The 18,866-nt window shown below is 37.5% G+C and overlaps 1 protein-coding gene across 1 annotated transcript in view; it reads left to right on the plus strand.

The window, feature by feature from the left end:
- Positions 1-13,359: 13,359 nt before the first annotated feature.
- Positions 13,360-18,866, plus strand: part of LOC5564978 — a 99,001-nt gene continuing 93,494 nt past the window's right edge. The window contains exon 1 of the mRNA XM_001649280.2: positions 13,360-13,610. The gene's annotated coding sequence lies outside the window, so the exon portion shown is untranslated. The remainder of the gene's footprint in view (positions 13,611-18,866) is intronic.

Genomic DNA, 18,866 nt, shown 5'->3' on the forward strand with positions numbered 1-18,866 from the left:
AGGAGCTTTTAGAAATGTAACACAATAAACAAGCAAATAGAGAAATAAATCGCTTTAAATTCAAAATCTGCTTTTAATAAATGCAAGAATAAAATGTGTGGAAATCAGGTTTATATCTGCACTATAGTCATGAAATGGTAGTATGGTTAAATCGTGCCCATACTCTCTGGGACACCTTTTAAACGTCTTTATTAATGTATTTGAATGAATTAACCACAAGTTCAGCACTCTCGAAAATATTCATAATATCGATGAAGCTCGCGAAATATTTTCAATTCTGTATTACGGTGCAAAATTCCGTTTATTATCGAAGTTGTGCGTACCGCAGATTTTTTTTTTTTCGACGAGGAGAAGCATCTCAACAAACACCCTGAAAGTTTCAAAATATTCTGTCGTGAAAACTATAAAGGTTTTTAAATTCAAGTGAGTTCAATTTTGCAACTCAAACTGTCACATATAAAATGTATGGGAGAATTTTCATCGACACATTATTTTATACCTTTTATTTACAAAATTTTAGCCCGAATGCTGAACGTTTTCGTAAAACATCCGAGGCACATGAAAAATCAATAACAATCACAGTTTTGTTACCGATTGTTTGTTGCGTACTTCACCCCAAATTGGACAATTACCCAAGTTTTAGAGTGCAAAAAAAGTGTGATCGTCTTTGATAAAAGTGCACGTTTGCATCGGATCGCATCGTGGTATTGGTGCACTTGTTCTTTGAACTACAAGAAATTTGCCTAGTAACCACGAAGTTATGTATGAATACTTTATGTTTGCTCTATAGTGTGCTATCAGATTTTGTTTTAAAGTGACATAATCTTTAAGAGCTTTATAAAGCATAATTAAAGTGGGAAAGGGCCCCACAACAACCAAATTAATGCAATACTTGGTAAAGCAGTTTTAATGCACAAGCCCTCCTAAAGCATTTATGGTTGTATTTTTAGGGTTCATGATGAATATTAGTTTAAAACAATGTATATTTAGGGCATGCGTTGAAAGTAAACAAAATAATGAGTTCATTGGCTACCTTTCAATGGTTTTCTTTGCCATATCAATGATTTTTTTTTTGTTAGAATCAGGATTCGAACCCACAACTAGGATGATGGTGTGCTGGATGCCTGGCGCGTTGGTGTCCTGTGCTAAATCTGCTGATGTGATAAGGTAGGATAAATGTTCCTTATAAACGAAGCCATTGTGTGTGTGTTAACCATTAACATTCGCCCAGCAAACCACAGATCATATAACGATGTAAATTTTATATTGTATAAATGTGCAGTTCACGTTGGAATTGGATATAATGCTGAAATATCGGAGCACAAGTAAAAGTCGACTGGTTTACAATACTGTGATCGAAAAAGAGACCGTTTATTTATCATGGCAACTATGATCTACAGAATTCAAAATCTTTATACAAAGCAAACATGTAACGTGTAATCGTCACCGACACTACATTCCCTCTTCTTCTTACATGTCTTGAACTGTAGCCAAACTATAGTCATTCAGGTAACCCGGTTGTCGATAACTTCGATGAGGTCTTTGTTGTGGCACTGTCTGTTTTGAATTCGTCGCCGTCCCTTGTTCATCCATATGCTGATCCACTCTGAATGGCGACGGAATTCCGGTTGGTTCTTGTTCAGTACCGGACTCTGATACATCCTCGGTTTGAGACGGTATTTCCTTATCTTCAATTTGGTGTTCTGTTGCAATCGGTTTGAGATGAGTAACATTTCGATGAAACGTCTTTCCGGTTTCCTTAGATCGCAGCGTAGCATCTGATCCATTTCGTTGGACTACCACCAATTCCTCTGGATTAAAGTTACTGGATAGTTTGTTCTCTTTATTAACACGCTTGGCCACCACAGTATCTCCCACAGATATGGAGTTTGGCATAGCACGTCTACGCCGATCGATGTAGTCAGAACCTCTCATTTTCATCTCAAGATCTCTATCCTTTACTTCCTCGATCAATTTGTTATCAAATGATGGCATTGATGGTAGTTTGTCTCGTAGTACTCTTCCAAACATTAGAGCTGATGGAGCAACTCCGGTGGTTGAATGTGGAGTCGAATTGTACATCAAAAGATACATTCTCAAATCCCACTTCCAATCAGAATTTGGTGTTTCCTGACTGATCTGCAGACGTTTCTTCAAGGCTCTATTAGCTCTTTCCACTTCACCATTTGCTTGAGGCCAATAGGGAGAAGTTTTAACTAATTCGATTCCAAATTCTGATGCAAACTGATTTAATGTCTCGCTTATGAATTGTGGGCCGTTATCAGTTCTCATCGACTCAGGAATTCCATACCGACAAAAAGATTCGTGAAGAGCTTGTACCGTCAACTTAGCTGTAATTTCTCGCATAACTATCACTTCTACGAAGCGACTGAAGTAATCAACGAGCACCAACAAGTTATGTCCTGATGGTAGAGGTCCCATAAAATCAACGGCTATGTGAGTCCACGGTTTCTCGGGTATTTTCGTTCGAATCAGTGGTTCCGGAGGAGAAAGGGAAGACACTAGAGTGCATTCTCTGCAACGTTTGACAAATTTTTCGACCTCTTTATCCATATTCGGCCACCACACTTTTTGTCTCAATCGCCTTTTCATAACTACGATTCCAGGATGTCCTTCATGAGCCAGGTGTAACACTTGATCATGTAACGATTGTGGAATAACAATCCTTTCTCCACGAAGCAGAACATCTTCCCATACACATAGTTCAGTGGCATATGGTTTAAATGGCGAAGCTATCTCTACCCATGGACTTCCTGCAAGTGCGCGAATTACTCCACAAATAATCTCATCTTCCCTGGATTGAGCTTTTATCTCTTCAAGTTTCAAAGCAACAGGTGTCGATGCATTCGTAAGAAATTGTACATACTGTTCATTTTCTGCATCAAACGGCTGAGAGTCTGCAAGTGAGAGTCTTGATAATGCATCTGCGAGATTAGAAGCACCTGGCTCGTAAACTATGTCGTAGTTATATGATTGGAGCCGCAATACCCATCTTTCCAAACGAGCACAAGGCTTCGACCGTGGACTAAACAAAAATAGTAACGGCTTACAATCGGTTACTAATTTAAACCGTATTCCTTGAAGATACAAGTTAAACCGATCCACTGCCCATACTAATCCCAGGGCTTCTTTTTCGGTTTGGAAGTATTTACGCTCTAAATCTGTTAAGGATTTACTAGCGTAAGCAATTACTCTTTGTTCTCCTTGTGCATTTTCTTGCAAAAGTACAGCACCGAGACCCGTGGGACTTGCGTCAGTTATCAGAATGGTGTTGTCGTAGACGTTGAAGAACCCCAAGTGACTTATTTTGCAGATGGCGCTTTTTATCGCCTCAAAGGCCAGTTTTTGTTTGTTTGTCCATTCAAATTTGATCCCAGATCTCAGTAGAGCACGCAGTGGATCTGTTTTGGTAGCCAAGTGAGGAATGAATCGACCCACATAAGTGACCAATCCGAGGAAACTTCTTAGCTCCGCTGCATTAGCAGGTTCACGACACTGTTGAAGAGCCAAAACTCGGCTTTTATTCGGCTTTATTCCCTCTGGCGAAAGCTCATGACCCAGAAACTCCAATTTGTCCACGCAGAACAGACATTTTTCCATATTCAAAAGGACCCCGTAATGTTCTAAACGGTTCATCAGCTCTTTCAATCTCAAGTCATGCTCTTGCTGTGAACGGCCAAAAACCAATATATCATCCAAGTATACCACTACTCCTTCTAAACCTGCCACAATGGTGTCCATTACTTTTTGGAAAAGTTCTGGAGCACAGCAAATTCCAAACATTAAACGTTTGTATCTGAGAATGATTATAAAATAAATAAGTCTTCATTATTGTATGTCTTTATTTTTTTTTTATCATTTGATCATGTTAAGTGACTTTACCTGAACAATCCATACTTTGTGATAAACGTAGTGATTTCGCGAGATTTTTCGGACAGTTCCAGTTGATGATACGCCTCTTTAATATCTAACTTCGAAAACTTCACCGCATCGCCTAGACTTCCCAATAACTCCTCAATAAGCGGCAGGGGATGAGACTCTCGAAGAACCGCTTGGTTAGCGCGCCTCATATCGACGCAAAGTCTTATCTCTCCAGATGCTTTCATAATGGGCACCATTGGTGACACCCATGGTGATGGTCCATTGACCTTTTCGATAATGTCCTTATCCAATAGTGATTTCAACTTCTCATGTATTTTCCCTTCCAAAGCTATTGGAGCACGCCTATACCCTTGTTGAACAGGTTGAACCGAATCGTTGATTGGGATTTCCACAATCACGCCTCTGATTTTCGGGAACTCGACAGATGTATTTCGAATTGAAGCAATGTCGAAGCCAACCTTCAAAACTTCCAGCTGTTTAGCGGTTTTATCGCCGAGTAGATTTCGCTGTCCTTGTTCGACTATGTAGAATGTTGCCTGAACTTCTTTCAACCCAGCACGTATCATTGCTTGAAACATTCCTGACATTTTCATGGGCTTGCACGTAGCATATCCGATCAGATTACGATCAACCTCCTGACTGAATTCCAAAACCTCAATACCTGCATTACTCACTTTCTGCCACGTTTCTTCAGTGATGACGTTAGCATCGGCACCAGAATCTATTATCATCGGAATCTTAATACCGCCTACGATAAATTCGAATGTGTTCTTGCCCATCGCATAGAAAACCTCATCATTGATAACGTCACGTGGCTCTTCTTCAATCAACCGCAAACGTTTAGGTTTAAAACTATTGTAATTAGTATTGGATCGCTTTAAGCAACGGTTTGCATAATGTCCCAGCTCTCCACATTTTAGACATTTAGCTTTCTTTGCTCGACAAGCGGGATCGCCTTTAAAATGTCCTCGTTGTCCGCAAGCAAAACAAGTCTTCGCTCCCGAACGCGCATCCGTAATAGAATTTGGTTCATTTCTACCAAAAGCTCTATCCACCCTTCCAGAATCTCGATGAACCCTACCAGAGTACCGGTCAGAACGATTTTCTGAAGAATATGAATTCATGTTAACAGAGCGCTTGAATATCTTGTTCATACCTAGGCCAAGACAAAATAAATTTGAATTAAAAATGGGGGACCATCAACAACATTGACTACTCCATAGTATAACGCGTTTTCATACCTCCCGAAAATTCATTTTCCGTTGGACCACGATCCATGTTCTTCACCTGTTGTTGGACATCTGCCAAGGTGGTTCCAAGAGAAACGATTTCCTCCAATGACATATCTTTCGCCAAAATTTGTCTACGGAGTTCGGTAGACACGCATCAAATACTATTAATCTTAAAGATTAATAGTATTTGCACGCATGCTTCTACAATCTGTTCGATGATTCTGTCATCGTTTTCACGACAATCATATCTGTCGAACTCGCATCGTTTGGCTTGAATACGCAAACGCAACACAAAATCCGCGAATCCTGCTTCTGTACTACTTGGCGAAATAAATGACGCTCATAATTTCTATTACGCATTGGCTCAAAATGTTCGTCAAGTCGCTGAATTGCCACATCATAATACGGCGGATCAGTAAGTACATGCGATACGTTATTCACTCCAGGAAGATGATCAAAAATCTCCTGAATTTCAGAACCAGCCAGATGTAACATTTGAGAACGTTTTTCCCACTGAGAAGTTATTCCACACGCGTCGAAGTATCTTTGCAGTTCTCGTTTCCATTTCTGCCACGCCGTGGGCAGCTGAGATCGATCAGCACCAAACACGAAGGGCCGCACGCGATGCATTGACGATTCCATCCTATTCAAACAGTTTAATATCGGTTGGTATGCAATCAGTAAATTGTATAATGTATGCCGAAAAACGAATGGAAATCAGATAATATTTTTGATTCAGTGTAATGAAAAAGCTAATGTAGCAGTTTTGTTTTACATACTTTTATTCATTTCTATTTTTGAATCATTCACTTTTTTTTTACCGCTATGCTACCTTGAAATCTAGATGTCATTCCAACACACCATAACAGTAAATGTTTCCATTGAATAAATTCAAATTTCTTATAAGAATCATCAATCATTACAGGCCACTTACCTCCTTTTCCAACCAACAATGGTACTAAATTGTTCTCTAATTATTCAAAATAATCATAGTGAAGCACACGGTTGCTCTCCAGGCCAGAAATGCCGATTATGTTGTAGCACACAGTTGCTCTCCTGGCACATATCTGCCGACAATTTTTTTTTTTTTTTTCAGCACCCAGATGCTCTCCTGGCAATCATTTGCCGTTCTTTTCATAGCACACAGTTGCTCTCCTGGCACATAATTGCCGATCACTTCACAACACTCATCATACCATTAATTGAAATTCCTACATCTGATTCAAAATCGTTCACAAAATACAATCTATACGTTACGTTTTATTTAATTTCAACCATTTTCTTCTAGCACTAGAAATCAAGACTGACAAACCTGATTCCATTCTTATTTACTTTCGATTCATTCATGGACAAAACAAACAGCTGTCAGGTGTATTCTAATAGGAATGACATCTGATACCCCAGTGTTAGAAATGTGCGGACTTAAATTTTCTCCAACATGGCAGTGTTACCATAGAAACGAAAACGAGTGAAAATTTCATTCTTTTTTTTTTTTTTTTCAGCCAATTTTTTTTTTTTTTTTCGGGAGTATTAATATTCCAAAGCACAAATTTCACTAATTTCCATCCATTTTTCTGCTGCAAGTTACTTCTTTTGGGCAACGCACAAATTTGATTCCTCTCACTTCCTTACATCGAGCATTTCTAGACTTACCTCCAACTACAATTCCGCAATCTTTCCACAAATTATTTCACAAAATTTTCACAAACCAACCGTTAGCTCAGGAAAAATTCTCGATTTATCTCTTCAAACGATAATTCACTGTATTATTTTCAACTCGTCGCCAACTGAAATATCGGAGCACAAGTAAAAGTCGACTGGTTTACAATACTGTGATCGAAAAAGAGACCGTTTATTTATCATGGCAACTATGATCTACAGAATTCAAAATCTTTATACAAAGCAAACATGTAACGTGTAATCGTCACCGACACTACAAATGCAAAATTGAATTGATTGAAATTGAAATTGTTTATGGAGTCAGTGATTTGATCTGATTTGAATTTGCATCTAAACAAATTCCAACTTCATACAACAAAATATGAAACTTCAAATTGCCATTCCCTTGCGATTTCTTCTTCACTTGATTTGATGCTGCTATAATCTTGAATGTGAGATTAGATATGAGTTCATCTGATGTAAATATGAAATCATACAGGGGAAGAGTACACATCGCTGGATGCATCTAAAAAAAAACAAGCATAAACCGAATACAAGAGGTACTCATGAAAAATTTACATACGGATAATAAAGCATCATAGTTTTATACACTCTATGGTATCACTTTATATAAGCATTTCTATTTTATTTTATTTTTTGATAATCACTTCACTGTGAGGTGGATGCACTGGGGTGAACGTCTGGAGTCACAAATCGGAACGTCTTTGTTCCTCAGTCCTACGGTGCTATTACAGCGGCATACCTTTGTTTATTCAATGAAAATCACACAGGAACAGATGCTTCAGCGTTTTACTAATTAATTATTAAAACATTAACTGTAATCTTAATAACTGACGGTCACAAATTGGCAGAATTTCTCACGATTTTTTATTGATCGGTCTTATTAATGTTTGTAAAAATCTAATCATACAAAGTGCAACACACTGTCATACACGTTAGTCATAATAAACGCCAAATCAACTTGTCTGGAGTTGTATTGGCTATGATGATTTTCATGAAATATATGTGAGGTAAAAAGGTGTAATACGCCCCCTTGACGCTCCTCTAACGAAAAAGTGCTCTATTACAGTAGCGAATACATTACATAAACAGTCAGTGCGTTGTTTAGTTGGTCAAGCTCTGCATGCAGCTTTCTCTTGTCAAGTAGTTTCTTTAAAGGATACGTATTAGACTGGCCCTTAAACAAAAAAGTTGTAAAATTCAACGGGGCACCCCCTAGATATGTGCCTTAGGGTAAGAAAAAAGCTCTCTCAAAATTTCAACTCATTTGGTTGCTCCCCCAGCTGGCGCATTCATTTCAAAGTTTGTTTGGAATATTCGTCTCAAATATATTGAAAATTGACCCTATGTCACTGTTGCGTCTCGTACACTAGTTAATCGCGTTCAATTGAACCCAGAATGACGCCCCCTTTGAAGTGACATTTCTTCTCAACTGCGTACTGCGATCAGAAAAATGTGATTTTCTCAGGCCCATGGCACGGGACGACTTTTAGCGTAGTCAACATCTCCATGTGTTTACTCATTTTCGTGTAATTTGAATCGAGAGTGCAATCAGAATGCAAAGTTTTGTTTAATGTTTATGATCCATTACTCGAGCAAGTGTCGCAATCAGGTCACTGATTGCTTGCTTGGATGCTTGCAGGATGCCTTTTAATGTTTGCTCTCCTTCCAAAACCATCGAAATGTTGAATGTGCTTCAACTTTTTGGCACTATATTAGCTGATTTAACAATATCAAAAATTGATAATCAAACCATAACAAACAATTAAACAAAGCAATGGTCTTTATTTTCACAGTTGTCACAACTGACAGTGGGCGATATTCATTTATCGCCCGGGACATCCTGGCTACGAAGAACACTGTGTATCGATATATGGTTGTCATGGGCCTGGATTTTCTTGACCATTTCTTGGGAGAAATTTTCCACGCATCGAGATAGGCGATTCCTTTTCTTGTCAGTAGCAAACCGGCCTTTAGGCTTAGATCAGCACTCCCGTACAATCACACATGTGCATGCACCTTGTGCCGCAGCTCGCCCAGCGTCATAGGTGGCTATGATGCGCTTAGTGGCTACCACCCTGCTAAGTTGAAGGAATACTATGCAATATTGCAAATCTACTTCAGATAGTTAAAACACCAACTTTATCAATTTTAATCATCATACAACCTTCTACAATATTGTTTGTTATAGTATCAAGTAGTGTTTTTGACATTCTGGGTTCAATTGAACGCGATCAACAATTTTCCTGACTCAAACAGGAGATGATGTGCTGTTTCCTATATGTTGGAGCTGAAAATCCCATATTAACTTCAATTCAATTGCGCCAGCTCATGGAACGACCAAATGAGCTGAAACTTTCAGGAAGTCTTCCTCTAACCCTAAAGAATAATCCTGGCGGGTGCCCCTTGGAATTATACAACTTTATTTTTCTCCCATACTAAGGTGGGCCAGTCTAATACGTATATACAAGATTATTTCAGTGAATGATCTAAATCTGGATGTTTCAAAACAACCCGTGAAATATTTCCCTCCCGTAGAACAATGGTGCACAGCGTTGTAGAAATGTTTAGAAATAAAATTCCACCACCTGCTAAGTTCATAAGAGTTCATTAACAGTCGTCTACCGGTAAAAGTTTTTGTAATAAGTACAATTATAAAAGCACGGACTTCATTTCAAATGAGGCTTTCTTATCGGACGCAAGATTTCAATTCAAAAAACATGATTTTCGTTATTTTTTGATTTTTTAATGACTTTTGACTGTTAACTTCTCAAATAACATATATATAATATAAGAAATCAGATTTACGTGTGAAAAGCCTCAATCCGGTTTAAATGAAGTTTGAGCATATTACACCGTATAACCCTATATAGCCTTCAAATTTGTGCAAATAGAGGGAATTCGTGCATTTTAAACAATTTGCTTTGACCAAATAAACGATTTTTGTTATGTTGATCAAATTTTTGGCTGGGTTATAACTATTATTGATATTGTATCATTATCAAATGAGAAACAAATTATTATTTCAAAGCATGTTAAAGCTGTTTCAATCATTGGAGATAACTGAAGCGTTTACGAAATGTACCGGTGACAAATTCGCTTGAGCATGGGTGGCAGTATAGATGGAGTAGACAGTACCTTCAGATAAGCTATATTGTGGGATTTATATTTGCCAGCTTTCCGTGTCATTTAACAGTGACTGAACGGCACAGTGGTAGCCAATATGATTAGCGATCTGAAGATCATTGCGTGGGGGCTTGCACTTACTCGTTTTACCTTTTTATTTTTCGTTTGTTTGTTGAAACAAAGTTATATAAAGTGCAAAATACTATTGTTGCCGCTGGCTGCACTGCTTCAAGCTAGATATCAACCGACTCCTTTCGGCTGACCCGCAAAGTTGCTCTGTCAAACGAATGTGGTGGCAGTACCATGACATGCAACGATGACAAATCAAATTTGATATCGAGATAGTTCAGCTCCATAGCAAGTTAATCTTGAATACTAAATTCTCTATACAAAGATTGTTTTTCCCTTTAAAAAGAACTCTGCATTTCCCTTTGAATTTGCTTAAACGTAAGGCTAAATGAATTTAAAACCTACAGCTAATAAAATCTAATTAAAACTTATTGTAGTTACAATATCTAAAAGGGGTTAAAACTTAAACTATTGTGAATTAGTTAAAACACACTATATTTCTAAAAGTAAGTCATAAAACATGTGAAATGTGTATCGATTATCAAACAATCTTAACAATAATTACAGTCGAATTAAAACGTCTGAGACGGTGCGAGCAGATTAAGTTTGATAAGGTCAAATACCGAAAGTGTAAGTAATGCAAGAAATGTAAACGTAACCTTAAATACTTAACATCTGACCAAATATATTTACAGTTTAAAGCCTTTGATACACCACAATTCGTGTGTTTTGTACTGCTAAGAACCCGGTGTCTGGTTCTTATATCTGCTCCCCGATAACAACTATTATGTACGAAATTATAGAAAGCACCGAACGAACTCGTCTCAAGTTGTATTTCCTACATTGCATTTTTTGGAATGTACGTATATGGCCTCCACATATGTTCACATAGAGAGAATCTATGCATTTTATACAATCATTTATTTCCGAATAAGCGTTCACTTTACTGAGTTGAATCTCAGTTATGTGAACTAATTTGTTGGCTGGGCGCCCAGTTATTACGAATAGAAAGAATTCTATTCGGCGATTGAACAACAGTGATCTCCTTTCCTCACCAAATGAAACATCAATAGAAAGAATTTGATCACCATTCTTTCTCGTAGAGGAAATAACAGAACTTAACCAACAAAACAAAGCCCTAGTGCATTGAAAAGATTTCAGGGGAGAGAAATTGTTCGACATTTCTTCTCGCTCTATATGAATAAAAGAGTCTCATAGATAAAATACAAAATAATTTTGAATGAATACATATATCGTTACATCATGAAATGGGGGTTTGTGATGGAAGAAAGTCACTTCATTATCTACTCTCTTAGAAAATGTTTGAAAAGTGTAGGAAAAGATTTAATTTTGGTGCTTGTTTGGATAGGTCCCACTTACCCCGGATACATATTAAGATATTTTGGGATAAGTTAGACTATTGGAATTTTCATTTGAAATGCAAACAGCATACCTGTTTATCGTAAACAGCTTGTAATAATACTTAAAGTTGTAACTTACTGGTGGTAATTCGATTTATGACACAATAGGGTCCTAAAGCCCTGTCCCTATTTTAGTGCCAAACGCTTAAGTTTAGGCCAATAACACATGTTTACTCAATTTTCTAATGTTTTCCGTTGGTTTGAGCCCAAAAAACATTTTTTTAAATTTTGTCACACCCCTTGGCTTAAACTCAAATTTTGGGTGTATTTTGTTTTCCGTGTCCCTTCCGAAATGTCAGATAGGAACAACCCCAGTGGTCGAACTAAAACCCCTGTGGTGTTTTTGTCGACTAAGCGAACGTCAAACATGATCTTAAGTGTCAAGGTTCATTTATGGACCCCATTTTTAAATTAAAGTTTAAACATGATATAACCGTTATTTGAGCGGAAAAAATTGCTAAAGTAGTTGCAGTAAGGTGCTCTTTCGTGTTATTGAATAAAAACAAGATTTCATTAAACATTTTAGGACCCAATTATTTTTTGCTAGCCAATGCAGAACGTGAGACGTGTCACAATTTATCATGCAAGTTGAAAATGGCGCTGAGCTGACACCTGTAACAAGGAGCACATGCTAATAAAAATAACAGTATTGTTTGTACTAAATATTTACATTCCTTATTTTTTGTATCTTCAACTTTCTAGAAGAATACCTCCTTGAAAAACTTTTCCTAAACGAGCTATGACGGAAGGTCCCACTTACTCCGTATTCTCACTTGCCCCGGGGTACCTTATGGCACCTACAGAGGCTCATTCCTATATTGTGCATTCAGATTAACTTAAGACCGAAGTTCATAAGAGAAATGAAGTTCGGCGTCGGCATTCTACCGAAGTGCTACGCCGACAAAGGCAATCCTTATGCGTCGGCGAAGCACCAAATTAGAATGCCGACGCCGAACTTCGCCGAAGTTTTGACTGCCGAACTTCTAATTGTCACTCGAATTGTCAATACATTGCTACAACTCTTCAAAGCTGTCGCGTAGTACCTGCCAAGGCTCCGCGGATCACGATATGAAAACCGCTGCTCTAAATTCAAACGCATGAATCTCAGCAAAAAAAATTGTGCGGTAAAAACTAGCATTTTAGGGGGTTAACTTAAGCGCTCGCATCGGCAATTTTCAACAGACCAGAAAAGCGCCATGTCTGTAGTTGAAATCAGATTGTTGTAAATTATTTCTGTCAAATGTACCAGTAATGTGGTGGAATGTACCGTAAACATAGTAAATAGGGTCCTAAAATGATTAATGAAATCTTGTTTTCATTTAATATCACGAAAGAGCATGTTACTGCAACTTCTTTAGCATTTTTTCCCGCTCAAATAACGGATATATCATATTAAAACTTTAATTCGAAAATTGGATCCATAAATGAACCTTGACATTTGAGATCATGTTTGACGTTCGCTTAGTCGACAAAAATGCCACAGGGGTTCAACTTTTTAACACCGGGGTTGTTCCTTTCTGACATTTCGGAAGGGACACGGAAAACAAAATACACCCAAAATTTGAGTTAAACCAAGGGGTGTGACAAAATTAAAAAAAAAACTTAAAAAATGTTTTTTGGACTTAAACCATCGGAAAACATTAGAAAATTGAGTAAACACATGTTTTTGACCTAAACTTAAGCGTTTGGCACCAAAATTGGGACAGGGCTTTAGGACCCTATTGGTCTGAAATTCCATGGTACTTTCAAGAATGGGCGTAGTCAGCTAAAATAGTAGGTAATTTTTACCACAGAATTTTTTCCGTGAGTACAAGAAAAGTCGAAATAATTGTAACGCATATTCTGAGTAGAAATTTTTAGTCATGCTTAAATTTGAACCGAAAAACTGAAACTGCCATCACTGCCCGTGTCCAGCTTTGTGTGCTGCTCAGCTGTCAATATTTTTCTTCTCTCGCGACGGACGGACGGATTGTTTTTTCTTCGATTCATTCGCGAGTGAAAAAATGGTGACGAAAGTTCATAAATTACTTTGTTTTTAGAGTTTCGTGACCCCGAAAAAGTGGCAATCTAGTGTACGGGGACCGAGGGTGGTCAACGCGTAATTTCGAACTCCGATTGGGACGATACAAGTGTGAGAGGAATCCGTGAATCTTCCTGCACCAAGATATCACCCATTTTGGTAAGTGCACACAATCCTAGTGATTCGACACACAGGAGGAAAAAAATTGCACGTCTGATGGAATTGAATGGCACTGAAGTGAAACACAAAAGAGTTGAAGAATGGTGTGCATCGCGGAGTGTATGAAGAAGAGTCCCTTAATCGTCGTGAAACTCGTCGAACGCCAATGAATGCTGCTGTTGGCCCAGTGGAGGGAACCATCATTGCAGTGCATTGAATAAAGAGTGACTACCTTTGGGTTATCATGTGAATCGGAACCTTCTCGCATCCGCTTTTGTTTATGGGTTGATGAGAGGAGGGCGGAAGTGATTCCAAGAGTGTTGGAGGCTGCACCAGGTTAATGGGGGAAGTTATGTGAATGATTCTGTTGTGTTCAATTCGGCATTAAACCGATCAAGAGATTGTAAAAAGTGTGATGTAGATTTTTTTACTTAAAAATTGCGTCGCTTCAATGGGAAGGCCACAATCTTTCATCTGAATGACCTGTGTAACGAGAGTAAATTTATGTTTCCATGGTCGTTTGGAGAAGAGCACGAAATAATTCAAATGACTCTTGCGAGGTACTACTTGCGAACGGATTTGAATACCGCTGAATACAATATTATTTGGAGAATACCGTTGCTGATTAGATGCAGCGATCTGGCGATCTATATAAATAATGATGGTATAGGTATCTATTGTCATTGAAATATTCAAATGATGCATAGTAAAGTCGATTCGAATTAATTGGTTCGGTTGATTCGAAGCCCGACTTCTATAGCTACTGCCATAATCTAACTATTATCACTACTAAATAATTAATTTTTATTATTTTATTTTTGTTTCTGTTGAGCCATTACTATTTAAACAACGATTAAAAAAGTTACAGTATAAAAAGAAAATCATTTTGATCAGTTATACTGCACTCGTTATTCTTATGGAGAACTAGGCAATAGTGTTTACCCTGGGATTATATTTTCCAGGAAACGATGATTTTAAATATTTGATCGCTTTTGTTAGCAGTTTTGATTAGAAGTTGGATGAATTTCAAAGCAATGACAACCTTATTATTTTTACCAAAATCACTTATACTTTTTGAGGCTACTTGGGACGTCAGGAGTTAATCATCAATATTAACCACCTGTTCCCAAGCTGCCCTTCCCGTGCTACCCAGAGCAATAGGGCAGGTGATCTTGTGTTTCTCTGAGATAATCGGCTGCCCTTCTTCAGTCTCTAGCGTGAGGCTAATGAATAATCGGATTACACAGCGTAACAAAAAAGACATTTTTGCGTGTCTCAAGGATCAAATATGTGTCTCTAGTAGATTTTGGGTCGCTGAATCTGATGCCGTTCTCAGAAATGTTCCAGCACGTCACAAGTTTTAGCTACAGGTCGCCAAAGTTGTGTAAAATACTGGTTTCATTGATGTTTACATGAAATTTAAGGTATGATTTATCAAACTTTTTTGCTGTAAAATCTACCAAACATGCTAAATAGGACTTGAACTTTCATTTTAGATACAATTTAGTTGAAATTTCAAGATAAAAAATAAATTTAAATCGATTTCTTTCAACATGCTTGCAGTCTTTATATAAAATTCTTCGTTTCTCTTATATGGCAAAATACAATACTTTTCTGAACCACAAAAAAATTACATTTTACCATCGTGAATGTTATGAACTTTGTTGATAATCATTGTTATATACATGAAGTTTGGATTCTGTGACAAATTAAGTACCGTCAAACGGGGTGACTTGCAACACTCTTCAACTTCAATCTTCTAAAACCATGATCTAAACGTTATCTAAAAATCTAAATTCCTTGTAGAACTTTGAATGGCCGGCTCGCCTACAGAATGAGATGATAAAAAAATGAATCGAATTATTTTGTCATATCAAAAGTCATCAAAAAGGTGAAATTTTTTAAATGTCCTTGTGCGGGGTGACTTGCAACACTCACTGCTAATTTAGTTTTTTCCAACAAAATGTTGATATTTTTTATTAATCACACTTGTTAAGTATTGTTATTCATGTATTTAAAGCATTCGAACTAGTACAAGAACATTTAGAATCCATTTTTGTAAGAAAATAATTGAGCTATTTTTGTATGGGAAAAAGAGGTGTTAAATCATCAAGGTCCAATATCTTAACTGAACAATATTTTTAACGAGTGTTTGTAGTTGATTGATGAATAATTACTCTTTTGATTATAAAGTAGACCTAACACAAAAGTTTTTAACTTTTATAAAACTCTAAAATGCTGAGAAATAAAGTGTTGCAAGTCACCCCGCCCAGGTGGCCCAGATAGCCGTAGCGGTAAACGCGCAGCTATTCAGCAAGACCAAGCTGAAGGTCGTGGGTTCGAATCCCACCGGTCGAGAATCTTTTCGGGTTGGAAATTTTCTCGACCTCCCAGGGCATAGAGTATAATCGTACCTGCCACACGATATACACATGCAAAAATGGTCATTGGCATAGTAAGCTCTCAGTTAATAACTGTGGAAGTGCTCATAAGAACACTAAGCTGAGAAGCAGGCTCTGTCCCAGTGAGGACGTAACGCCAGAAAGAAGAAGAAGAAGAAGTCACCCCGCATAGATACATGTGTATAAAAAATATTTTTATTTAAAAGTTGTTGCTACAATTTCGTAAAATAAAGTTCGTCATATTATCACTTATTAGTTATAGAAACATCATGTAGAGTATTACTTTTGTACATTAAATCTATCTCATGTTTTCAGGTCACGATTTCGAACCTCCATCAAGTATCAGTTTTCTAGACATTTAAAAGAATTATGTTTATTGTATGAACATATTTATAATAACAGTTTTAATCGTGGCCCCTACTTGAATTGTGAGTCACACGTATTGAAGCACCGATTTAAAACGAATTTTCTATCGAAAATTGTGTTTTATAGTGAAATTTAGTTGTAAATTACAATGTGTTGCAAGTCACCCCGTTTGACGGTAAATAAATTGCCGTACAAGCTGGCAAACTTGCATGCAAGTTGGCTGAAACAGTCAAATTTCGCATTTTCAACAGTCAATACCTCGAAAACTAGACGTGCTGTGATATTTCTGAAAACGGCAATGGACTCAGCAACCCTTAATTTAGTAAATAGCGGTATTTTGGTGCTTGAGACAAAAACGTGTTCCGCAGTGTTATGAATATGTTGTTATATCACCTATATGGTTCCGCAATATGAGTTTACACAGTGTTTTTGGCGACTTTCAATAGATATCAATCTTGTTTTTTAGCTACTGGTCTTTTTCGTACTGAGATTGCAAAAAGATTTATTCTGCCTAGTTTGATTAGTAGCGACATTTAGAATAGCTCAGATCAATCTTCAGCATAAAAGAATAGCAACGATCAATCTTAGCAGGCTCATGCAAAATGCTACAGCCCAAGTGGCGCTAGTTCAAGAACCTTACTTTCGTAAAAGGGAACTTCTATCTAGGTAACCACGTGTACCCAGTTTTTGCCACTTTCAGCAAACATGAAATGGCAAATTCGCGTGTCATGCCCCGTGCATAAATGATCGTTAACTACGCAATAGGGTCCTAAAGCCCTGTCCCGATTTTAGTGCCAAACGCTTAAGTTTAAGCCAAAAACACATGGTTACTCAATTTTCTAATGTTTTCCGTTGGTTTAAGTCGAAAAAACATTTTTTTAGATTTTGTCACACCCCTTGGCTTAAACTCAAATTTTGGGTATACAGTGATACCTCCATGAGTCGATGTTCCATGACTCGATATCGACTCATGGAACCATACTAAAAACAAAATTTCATGGTTACTATGATGGTCCCTAGAAGCAGCTTTCCAAATGATTGCTGTTCCATGACTCGATATTTCCATGAGTCGATGGTCCCTTCAATATCGACTCATGGAGGTTTCACTGTATTTTGTTTTCCGTGTCCCTTCCGAAATGTCAGATAGGAACAACCCCAGTGTTGAAACTAAAACCCCTGTGGTGTTTTTGTCGACTAAGCGAACGTCAAACATGATCTCAAGTGTCAAGGTTCATTTATGGACCCAATTTTTAAATTAAAGTTTAAATATGATATAGGCGTTATTTGAGCGAGAAAAAATGCTAAAGTAGTTGAAAAAACATGTTCTTTCGGGTTGTTAAATAAAAACAAGACTTTATTAAAAATTTTAGGACCCAATTGTTACTACACCTATTTCTGAGTTAACTACATTATCTGGGGCAGCTCAGATATCAATTTGAGAGGCTCCAGTCTGATGAAATACTTAAGTAGTACAGATCTTGGATTACTTAACATAGGCAATCGCCTATGGTATCTGCTAGAGAAGAAGTGTTAGACATAACGCACTGCTCGAATAGAATCAGTCACAAGTTGACGACTTGGCATGTATTCAAAAAAAAAAAAAAATGTCCACGTGGTTAATGGACAGTTTTTTTGTACAAATGTTTCTAGTTTGAGTGAAGTTAGTCGGCTGAACAAACTCCTCAAACAGTTTAAGGATTTCCAAGTGAACGAAATTCGGCTCGCAGTATTGTAGATACTCAAGCGATTCAATGGACACTCAAAAAGATTACAGCAGATTTTTCGAGACCCAATAGGACGCGTGCACCGGGTTGCGTATAGGAGCAAAGGGAGATCATTAGCATCTACTTAAAATAATAGAGCAAAAAGCCGTTCCATTATTAAGTAATGTTTAGCGATCTTCTATGGTGTTTTAGTACTATAAAATTCTTCACTCACTGGGAATTTTGGCCTTGATAATATCGATAGTGTTAAAAAAAATAATTAGGGAAAGTGTACCAGTTGTGGCCATAGTGGTTCCCTATTTGGCCATATGCAAAATATGGATAACTTTTACATTTTTAATCTTTCTGAATGTTTTAAAATCAAGATTTATCCTTTATCTTACTGCTAAAACATAAAAGATTTTTCAAAATGTGAAGACATTCAAGATATCACGTATGGCGAAATAGGGAACCTCTATGGCCATAACTGGTACACCTACCCTATACCTAATATTTAATAAGTACAATGTAACCTCTTCTTCTTCTTTCTGGCATTACGTCCCAACTGGGACAAAGCCTGCTTCTCAGATTAGTGTTCTTATGAGCACTTCCACAGTTATTAACTGAGAGCTTTCTTTGCCGATTGACCATTTTTGCAGGTGTATATCGTGTGGCAGGTACGATGATACTCTATGCCCTGAAAATCGAGAAAATTTCCTTCACGAAAAGATCCTCGACCAGTGGGATTCGAACCCACGACCCTCAGCATGGTCTTGCTGAATAGC

This window comes from Aedes aegypti, chromosome 2, assembly GCF_002204515.2.
Source record: "Aedes aegypti strain LVP_AGWG chromosome 2, AaegL5.0 Primary Assembly, whole genome shotgun sequence".
Lineage (NCBI taxonomy): Eukaryota > Metazoa > Arthropoda > Insecta > Diptera > Culicidae > Aedes > Aedes aegypti.